At 34.3% G+C, this 10,353-nt stretch overlaps 1 long non-coding RNA gene across 5 annotated transcripts; it reads right to left on the reverse strand.

Moving 5' to 3' along the window:
- Window positions 1–7,620, reverse strand: LOC149713509 (uncharacterized). 5 transcript variants are annotated; one of them, XR_016371309.1, is made up of 5 exons: window positions 7,497–7,620; window positions 6,814–7,040; window positions 6,036–6,511; window positions 2,725–3,089; window positions 1–2,317 (listed from the first exon to the last, which is right to left on the reverse strand). It is a non-coding gene; the product is annotated as an uncharacterized LOC149713509 (long non-coding RNA). The 5 variants fall into 5 exon arrangements; XR_016371318.1 differs by lacking the exon at window positions 7,497–7,620 and having other exon boundaries at window positions 6,814–6,881; window positions 6,933–7,461; XR_016371313.1 differs by lacking the exon at window positions 7,497–7,620 and having other exon boundaries at window positions 6,036–6,112; window positions 6,176–6,511; window positions 6,814–7,461.
- Between the last annotated feature and the right edge of the window lie 2,733 nt (window positions 7,621–10,353).

The following is a 10,353-nucleotide window of genomic DNA, read 5'->3' on the forward strand; positions in this document are numbered from 1 at the left end:
TAAATTCAGTTTTATTTTATTTTATAGAAATTGTAAAATACTTTAATGAGCTATACATTAGAAAGCTTCGGGACATTTTTCTAAGCATTTTAAATTTTAAAGGTATAAGCAAGAAGAGATATCTAGTTTACTAGGGAGAGAATTATATAAGGTGCCTAAGTATTCGCGCGCCATAGTCCCAGTCCCCCTTGCAAAATACAATGGGGGACGTAAAAGGAGGCCGGGTTAATTCGCCTCTCCTCAGTCGGAAATTATGTAATTTTCGTCATTCGCGTCGCGCTGACGCGAGTTTTCAAGAACCAATGAGATGCTGGTTGTAATTTAGAGGAGGGGATTAACTAATAACTCCGGACCTACGTTTGGACTGGAGATGAAGCTGGAAATGTGACGAATTTATACCTTCTCCCTAGTAAACTAGATATTGGTTCTTGACTATACTCATAACTGTGTGTTCAGTTAATTGATTGCCCAATATTTATAATGAATAGTTAATGCAGATCTGTAATTGCCAACTCTTGCGTTTAATCAGGTATCATCGAGTTAACTGGATTCATACTCTGGTTAGTAATTATTCGAGGCAATATCTAGTTGGAAATTTAAAATTTGTAATGAAACAACTTGAAATTTACCATCGTAATTCAACTTGGTTTTAAATTTTAGCCATTACTATTAATGTGTGGAAACAATTTGAAATAATTCACGCTATTGTTCCTCAATTGAAACGTCTTAGTTAATTATTCCCAGAAGTTTTTCATCGATCCAAAGATTCACCTAAGCGGAACGTAATGCTTATTATGATTTAGAGATGGCGCTTAAGTTACGTCACTACAAGTGATATAAGTGAAGCGATGTTGTTTTTCGTGTGGATTTTCAAAATCTATACTGTATAACCCGTTTCCAGCTGATTGTGATCAAAATTATGGGGAAAGGAGTGAACAGGGGGAACGTATTAATGAACGCTGAGTTAGATGAGGGGGTACAGGAAGTTATTACCCACCTTCTGTACTTTTCTATGGCAATATAACTTTAAAAGGAAGACTGCTTGAACCACGCGTTAGCTAGCACCTTTAAAGGGAGTATGAAAAGTAATTTTTTGCAATCAAACTTTTTTATTATCTAACTTTGGAGATATTTGTTTAAATTCATTAAAAAGGGGCCCGGGCCACTTTTAGGGCTCTCTTGATGGGGGCCCGCGATTTCGTCTTTTGTACTGGGGCCCGAAAACTCTTCATGGGCCTGATCGAAATCAGTACGATTCAAACCATTTTGGGCTTGTATAATAAAGTTTGAATGGACTTCAAATTTTATTTAAAATTGTAAATGTTATAATCCTTTAGTTACTAATGAAGAATAAAATTATTATGTTAATTTATGATCATATTTGAGCTCTGAACACGATTTAATGATTATCACTTATGATTACCGATTGAAATTGACGAAAACTGTCTTTTAGATAATGTCTATATCACTAATGATGAATTAAATTAGTATGTTAATTTATGATCATATTTGAGCTCTGAACACCATTTAATGATTATAACTATATGATAACCGAAAGAAATTGATGAAAACTGCCTTTTAAATCATTTTTATGTAACTAGTGAAGAATTAAATTAGTATGTTAATTTATGATCATATTTGAGCTCTGAACACCATTTAATGATTATAACTATATGATAACCGATTGAAATTGATGAAAACTGCCTTTTACATAATGTCTATGTCACTAGAACAATAATTAAATTAGTATTTTAATTTATGATCATATTTGAGCTCTGAACACGATTTAATGATTCTCAATATATGATAACCGATTGAAATTGGTGAAAACTGCCTTTTAAATTATGTTTATATCACTAATGAAGAATTAAATTAGTATGTTAATTTATGATCATATTTGAGCTCTGAACACTGTGTAATGATTCTCACTATGGTAACCGATTGGTATTGAAAAACTGTCTTTCAAATAATATTTAAGTCACTGGAACAATAATTACTCGCATTTGAGTTAAGTTTCAATCCTCTAGGCAAATGAATCATAGTTTTGAGAGCGAGAATGTTGTTTATTTTAACATATATAAATCTTGGTGGAATCTGTACTTGCTTTGAATTTGAAGCTATCGCTTAAAAAACGAACTTGTATTTGTGGTGATAGCAACAGAAGAAACATTGCTAAATATCTCGGCTGTTCTTAAAACGTAGTGCATACGTGTTTGTTTCGAGTGATTAGGAATTTTTTTCAAGTGTTATCCTCCCTTTAGCCATTGAGCCGGTAGCTGTGAAGCGCATTTTTTTTCTTTTTTTTTTGTTAAAGGGCCTAGAAAAAATATGAGGAAAATTTTACCAAACAAGAGAAAGATTTAAGCTTACGCGGTTTTAAAGGAAAGGGGATTTTTAATTTTTCTACGTTTCTTAAGACCGAGAGGGAAAGTCTGTACCCAAATTTTTCGTGGTTATGACGATAGTAATACTCGTACATTTTCCAGAATAATTTTTTTTTAAATTACAGGGGGTTCAGTAAAGGGGAGGGTCCGGTCGGTTTCTAAAAGCGTGCTTAAGTTCACATGCTAGCTTGAATTTTACTAAAATAAGCAGGGTTTGTTGAATCTGTGTTATAAGGCGGATTTATAAGGTAATTCTAAAGCAGAGATTCCCGTCATGGCGCTGTTATTAAAACAGTACAATGTACGGAATTTATCACAACAAAATGTTTCGTTACCTTACTTTTGGATGGTTTTTGACAAGGTGGCTGTGAATTCAAACTGAAACCCATCCCTTGTATAGATTGCGAACCTGTTTACTAAGTATCAGTCGAAGCGGTTGAATCAGTTATGAACTATTAAACTAAAATTAAATTAGTAAACTAGACGCGAAAATGCCTTTTTTCTATTATCAGTGTAATTGAAATATATCCTTTAATTTAGAATGAGAGGTAGCCTTTTATTTAGTTTTCTAGGAATAGAAATTAAGGCTTACCGACAGATGCATTAACGCAGGTTTAATGTTCGAACAGGGACCCCGATCGCCGGTACTGAATATGTAATATGTAGTTGGGGTTAGATTTTGGTACTTGTGAATTAGTTGTTGACCTGTTCCAAAAACAATCGTCTGATTTGTCTCAAATAACTTCTCCTTTATAAAAAGCAGAGAGGGCAACAATTAAACAGACTACAGTATGAGAGACCATAGTTCACCATCCTCTTGGTCCCTGACCGGCGTCCCTCGCCCTTCTTTTATAATAGCAACATTTGGCCCTTAGTGGGAACTGCCTCAGCATAGCTCAGAATTTAGTGTCCATTTAATAGTTACTAGCCTATTACTAGGAGAAGTATTTAATAATCATCCTTATTAATGAATAAACTAATTTCCAAAAACCAAGAAATTTTAACATTGTTAATAATTTTTCTACAATTCCGAAACCTATGTTGTATTACCCAGACATGTGACAATATTAATGTATGTTTTAGCCCGTACAAACTGTACAACAGGCTCTGAAAAAAAACCACGAAAGTTTAAATATTTTCTTATAGAAAACAGTTCCTAACGACCCTACAATTAACTGAATTTATATAATAACTTCCGATTAGCAAAATTAAATAAGCAGTTTGCACGTGGACTTGATAAGACCCTAGAGGGTCTGGGAGGAAGTTCCGATTCTGTTTTGGATTCGGCTATTTGATATTTTTTTCTCTTAACAGTTTTATGAAATAGGAGGAAAGTGGCGATCAAAATGAAAGTGATTTTCAACCAATTTTTTACGCTACGCTAGATAGCGATACTTTATATCGGAAATGATTATGTTAAAAATCGGAAATATTCCCGTAAACATCCTTCAGGAAATAGCCTAAATAAGAGCGCCTTATTGTTTTGTCAGTTCCACTTATTTCTAGGTAATCTTGATTTTTTTTTTGTCTCGAAATTACGGTTTGTTTTGAATTTGAAGGAATTCTTAAAACGTTTTTTAAAAATAACGTTTGTTCAGTCAATTAATTGCTCAATTAAACGGTGAAGTGTTTTCAACAGTCTACGAACAAAGGTGTCTATGATGACCCGCAATGTACATACAGATGTTACTTGTTTCGTTTCACGAGACAAAAATAACTAACTTTAACATTCCTGTCCAAGCGAGCTTATAGAGGCTTGCTAATTCGATAGCTGGCTGAAATACACCAAATCTACTTGACCCATTAACGTACAGTCGGTTTAATTAATTACAGACTATATTCCCATACGAGAAAAATTAGACCTGGTGACGCGATGATATTTAACAAGCATTACCGTAATTTGAAAATTATTATGCTAATTTTTGAGTCTTTACGTAGAAACATAGGTTAATAAGATATGGTTCATAAGTATGACACTTCGTTTACTTCGTAATGCTAGAGACTTACAGCTCGAGTTAGTTCGAGAACGACACGAGAATTGACTAGTCTGTTTTGTAGTACATCTTCCTATTTAGTCTGTACTAAGCCTTTAACAGCACCTCACCAGGCGTCGCTTTACGAGAATCTATGACGGTTCACCTTAAACACTTCATGACAAGCTCTCTTTAACCAGCGACAAACTTATGGAACATATCTTATGAATTTATATACCAGCTCGATGTAGTAAAATCACACTTGGTGAAGCGTTAACACTTATTACCGCAATTTGCAAAATATTACTCTAATTTTTGTGTTTTTATGTAGAAATGAAAGCACAGAATATAATTCCTTCGTAAATATAGCTATATTCTAGTTTTTATATGAATTAGAGATCTATTCTACATCTACAGAACATTTCTTTTGACATTTGTATTTATGAAAGCTATACCGATAACTTTACTAACTTTGATCGTAAAAAGATCCCACGTTTGGCAATTCAAGAACGTTACTCTTTCATCAGGTTTCTTAAGTTAAAACCAGAGTAAAGTTGTTGAACCTTTAGTGGATGGAGATCGACTTTTAAGCTTGGCCTTGGATTACAAACAAGAGCTGTCTTATTTTGTTAAAATTTTCTATGATCTTTGATTACGAAGATAGCATCGCGTTTTTTTTGCATAGGTGAAATTCTAATATATAAATATTTCCTAAACTTATATTGTGCAAAATAAATAACTTAATTAAATCTAATATTGACATGTTTGTCACGATTTGAATTAGAGTTTCAAAAGACGACAGGTTGGGGAAGAAAACACCTTATTTCAAAACCTTTAGAAGATTTTGCAAGCCGTTTCGCGCGTATATTATGAATTTTTTTGCGTTCATGTAACCAGAGACAAAATTATTATTTGCCAAATTGCAAGTTATTCTGAAGAAATATTTAATAGATCAGGAAGTAATACTCGCATTATTAACACACGTTTAATATTTCAAAACAACTAAAATATCTTATTAACCTTGAAGTATTTTATTGGTTAATTTTTAAGGAAATAGGTTTATTAGCGTGGCCAATATCATTTGCAATTCAATCCCGTTTAATTTCACATTTTAATGGAATTAAGAATTTAGTGAAATCTAGAAAGTTCTACGTGAAGTAATTTTTATGGGTAGAAGACACGGAAGGTTAAAACAGCTGATAATATTGCTTTAAAGGCCGACTTCCATCGAAAAGGGTTCTAGCGAACTGAAAACCGAGTATCGAGACAAAGAATGAAGCGACCGTGACGATTTTCGAATCCCCGCTGGGTCAAAAGTTGGAAGGGTTCTCGCTAACTGAAAGCCGTGCAATGTGGTTCTAACGAACTGAAGATGAACAATAGAAATCCTTTTAGATTTATTTCCTCTCGAATTTTTGCTTTTCCCCGAAGGAAATTCTCTATTGTGTATCTTCAGTTCACTAGAACCACATTGCATGGCTTTCACTTAGCTAGAACCCTTCCATCTTTTACCCCAGTGGGGATTCGAAAATCGGCACGGTCGGTCCATTGTTAGTCTCGATGTTCGGTTTTCAGTTCGCTAGAACTCTTTTCGAAGGAAGTCGGCCTTTAAATCGTTTTGCGGTTCGGTTTTTTTTCTGTTTTTCTCAACCTTAAAGTCATTAAAACTAAAACTTACCTAATGCGAATACCGGTACACCATCTTGTTAAGAATTGGCAATAAGATATAAACCAAATTCACAATATTTTTTTATTCTGATTGAAATCACTTCACTGTAGAATGAACTTTCATTTCTTAATAAGAGTACGAAGTCTTACTCAATCAGTCTAAACTTAATTAGCAAATTAGAAATCCGTGGATGTTTTTCACTAAAGAGGCTACTTCTCCCCCCTCTCTCTCAGCTGAAACTTCAATGCAGTGTTGTCAGACCCTCTGTCAGTCAAGTTGATCTAGTACTGAGTCATACTGCAATCTCTTTACTCACCAACGTCCTGGCAACATTGTTGGATAAAGGCAAAAAAAACCTTTTCTATAAACTATGTATACTTTTCTAATGTCTATGTTGTTGTAGATGTTATGGTGGAACGTTTACTGTCCTACATAGATAGGAAATTCTTCCCAGTTTCCAGGTTCACAGGGTAGCTTAGCTTGTTCTGTACAAAAGATATTGACATCAGATAACTTCATCATTGGTGCCAGTCGACAAAAATTGTCGCTTGTTCAATGTTATATCGGCAGTGAGAAATTCGTGAAAGACTGATCACTACAATTTGTAATCTATCTCTTATTTAGAGTACAACGTATAATTAGAAGCCACTTAGGTTAACACAATAAAAATTTATTTTAAAATTTTTGTTGTGTTAGCCTAAGTGGCTTCTAATTATACGTTATATTCTATCATTACTCACAAGTGCCTTCAATATTAATTATATCTCTTATTTGTTATGGAATTTACCTTATATTAAGATGAAAAATGTTAATATAAAAACTCATATAGTGAGTCTATGTTTTTTAATTTGTAGGCTGTGAAAAATATTAGTTTCTAAAAAAACATATCATGCAGGTATTTAATACCGGTTGGCCAAAAGACTATATAGCGTTTTCCAGTCTGCATACACAGGAAACTCTTCCAGATTTCCAGTCCGTTAAAACACCCGGGCAAGTCCGGGTATCTTGGATAGTCTACAATATTAAAATACGAGAAATTAAATTTTCTTGAAGGGAAGGTGAAGGAAAAATCAAGTAATTTTTTTATCGATTCCTCTACTAATTATAAGACCAATCTACCTTGTGAAACATTCAGGAAATATCTCCGAATGATTTTAAAATTCAAATTAGATCGAGATTTTATGGATAATTTGAAATTAGCACCTACGACTGGATTATACGTAACGCAAATCCTTCTTGAGAACAAAATTCTCTTGGCTCGCTCCAATGTGACAATGTGGCGCGAGATTTAGAGCGTACAACGGGAATTTTGCTAACATGAAGGCAGGGCGTTACGCAATTGGTCGGAGGTACTTATTCCAAATTATCTATGAAATCTCAACCTAATATGAATCTTAAAATCAAAATCACTCGTATGTAAATCCTGGATGTTTCACTATATGCAGACTGGTCTTATAATTAGTAGATTACTCTTTAAAAAAGCACATGATTTTCCTTTTCACCCTCTCTTTCAAGGCGCCAACGTGTTAGGTCTGTCTGGCTATAGATTTCGATAGAGGCTTGCAAAATCCTATTGGACGGTTAGTACCTCGTGACCGATTATAGATGAATACATGCTTCAAATTTCAAATTTAATCTATTTATAGGCTTTTTCCAAGAACAATATTGTAGTCTAGAACATTCCTTTGATACAGAAATCAACAACAAATCTGCAAACGTCTTGAGAATGGATTTGAGAGTACTTCCAAAACATTTACACCCAGATTATTCTAAATCGTATATAGCTCCTTTCTTCAACCTTGAGACATGGGTTAAAAAAAACTTCAATCTTTCAGAACAACACACGAGAGCGTCCGTCCCATTGACGTATATTTGTTAAGATCGAAATTATTTCCTCGTGTCTTTTGCAATTTTTTGAGTAATACTAGGTCTATATTTTATTTCGAAGAAAAATCGTTATTTATTGGCGAAGATATTTAAGACACCGTTATAGTATGAAATCCGGGATAAATTTAATTTTAGAAGTAGGAATGGAGAACAGAGTAATTTGGGCGCGCGTCAAAGTCCCGGACCCCCTTCCACGGAACGGAGGGGTATGAAAGAAGAGGCGGGTCATAGCGACAGAGGTGATTTTCAAAGGAATTCCGTATTTTTCGCCGTCCCCGTCAGCAACGTCAACAAAACGTAGTTTAAGTGAGCCAATAAGATAATCTAAACTTATCGTTACGTGTTGGAGGGAGGGGCTCAATACTGGGCTATGAGTCGGACTGAAGTAAATACTAACCGTTCTCCATTCCTACTTCTAAAATTAAATCTATCACTGGTAATACTATATTTTATTTCGAAGAAAAAATGATTATTTATTTTCGAAGATATTTAAGACACCGTTATAGTATGAAATTCCAATCGAAAAACTTTAAAAACCCCTTAAGTGTAACGATCATATACGTAACCGAAAATTCGAGTTTTTTCTACTGAAAATTAATTTCCGAAAAAAGTCGCGGCGCTGAAGGGGAAAATACATAGTAAACCGCCTTTAGCGTTCAATTCTGGTAATATCGACGAACTCTACAGTGACCTCGTAATAAGTTTTTATATCGGCAAAAAGAATGGCCTCCAAAAGGAGATTTAAGGAATTGCAATTACAACATATTTGTAATATTATTTTTATTTTTCGAATTTTCTCGCTGTTATTTGCTCTTTTCAATAGTGGAAAAGTCTAATTTGAAAGATGAGGTTCTTCAAGACTTAACTATGGACACCTTTTAATGGTTCCGTAGTTTGACTTATGTTCAGCCAACTGAGAACAAGATTGGAACTCAACTCATTACACTACAAAATTTGCTCAACTGACTTGAAAATGCTTGAATTCAATGACTGATGTAGTTCTGATTGAGATCTGTTAATCTAACCACATGTTTCATAAGTTTGAGACATTCCTGTAGTTCGTAATGCTAGAGACTTACAGCTCGAACTAGTTCGAGAACGACAAGCGAGAATTGATTACACTTGGTTAATTTTGCAGTCCATTTTCCCATATAGTCTACTAAGACTTTAACAGCGCCTCACCAAGCGTCGATTTACGTTTCACCTATACAAGCTCTCAGTAACCAGGGACAAACTTATGGAATATATCTTATGAACTTACGTCTAGCCCATTACGTTACATTTGCATATTCTGTGTCAATTTTTTGTCGCCCAGTGAAAAGGTAGTATTCAGAGCATATAGGCTAGTCAAAGCGAAATTTAGAATTCTTTTTTTAGTGTTTTGAAAACCGAAATAAGATAACATCTTGCTAAATTTTGTAACTTCACATAACACATTCTGTAAACCGTGCCAACGTGTTACTCTGAACTTATGTCTACTGATTTTGAGTCATTGATTAGGTGTATATAATATTTTAATAACGTTTTTATATTGACTTGAGAATTAATAAGAAATACTTTTGGTGTTTTCTTCTCTTATACATAGTTTAAAGACTAGGAGGATTCATACCATTTACATAAGGAGACCTGGCTTCAGACTCAACTGTGAGTCAGGTGTCCTTGTGTGTAACACGTGAAGCCTGGCCTCCCTGTGTAAATTGTATAAATCTTCCTAGTCTGTAAACTATGTATAAAGTTTGCGCCGAAACGGGTTTCTCCACTCCAAATAAAATTTTTACCAGTTTTTATATATACATAGTTTTAAAACTATGAGGGTTTATACAATTTACCCAAGGATTCCAGACTACTTAGAGGACTACTTTGTCCTCCAAGTAGCCTGGTCTCCTTGTGTGAATGGTATGAATCCTCCTAGTCTGATAACTAAGTGTTGTACGAGACACAGCCCCGCCACCCCTCTTTTTAGAGTGTCTAACTACGTAATCCTGGGGAAGTTTTAATAACAGAAATCCCCCAAAAAAAAATTCAAATTTATCCAGAATTTCAAATCAAACCACGAAATTTGTTTTCTAGGAGTTGTTATTACGGTGTATATAACCACGATTTGGAAATCCCCAGTTAACACGAATAGGGAATGAAACTTCAAGAAATCGTTAAAAGAATATTGCGTACTTTATTTACTGCTAACTATAAGTCGCTATAAGTATCTAGAAAATAAATTTGATCACTTTAATCGTTATTTTATTTTTAAGGGAAAAGTTCAGGTAACATAACATTATACCAAGAAGTTATATCAGTATCTCAGAGAGAAGATATAAATTCGCCAGATTTCCAGCTTTATCTCCAGTCCTAACGTAGGTCCGCAGTCAATCCCCGTCTCTAAATTACAACCAGCATCTCATTGGTTCTTGAAAACTCACGTCAGCGCGACGACGCGAGTGAG

This window comes from Phalangium opilio, unplaced genomic scaffold, assembly GCF_054372755.1.
Source record: "Phalangium opilio isolate 3A_F unplaced genomic scaffold, DU_Popi_V2 ptg000009l_1, whole genome shotgun sequence".
Taxonomy (NCBI): Eukaryota; Metazoa; Arthropoda; class Arachnida; order Opiliones; family Phalangiidae; genus Phalangium; species Phalangium opilio.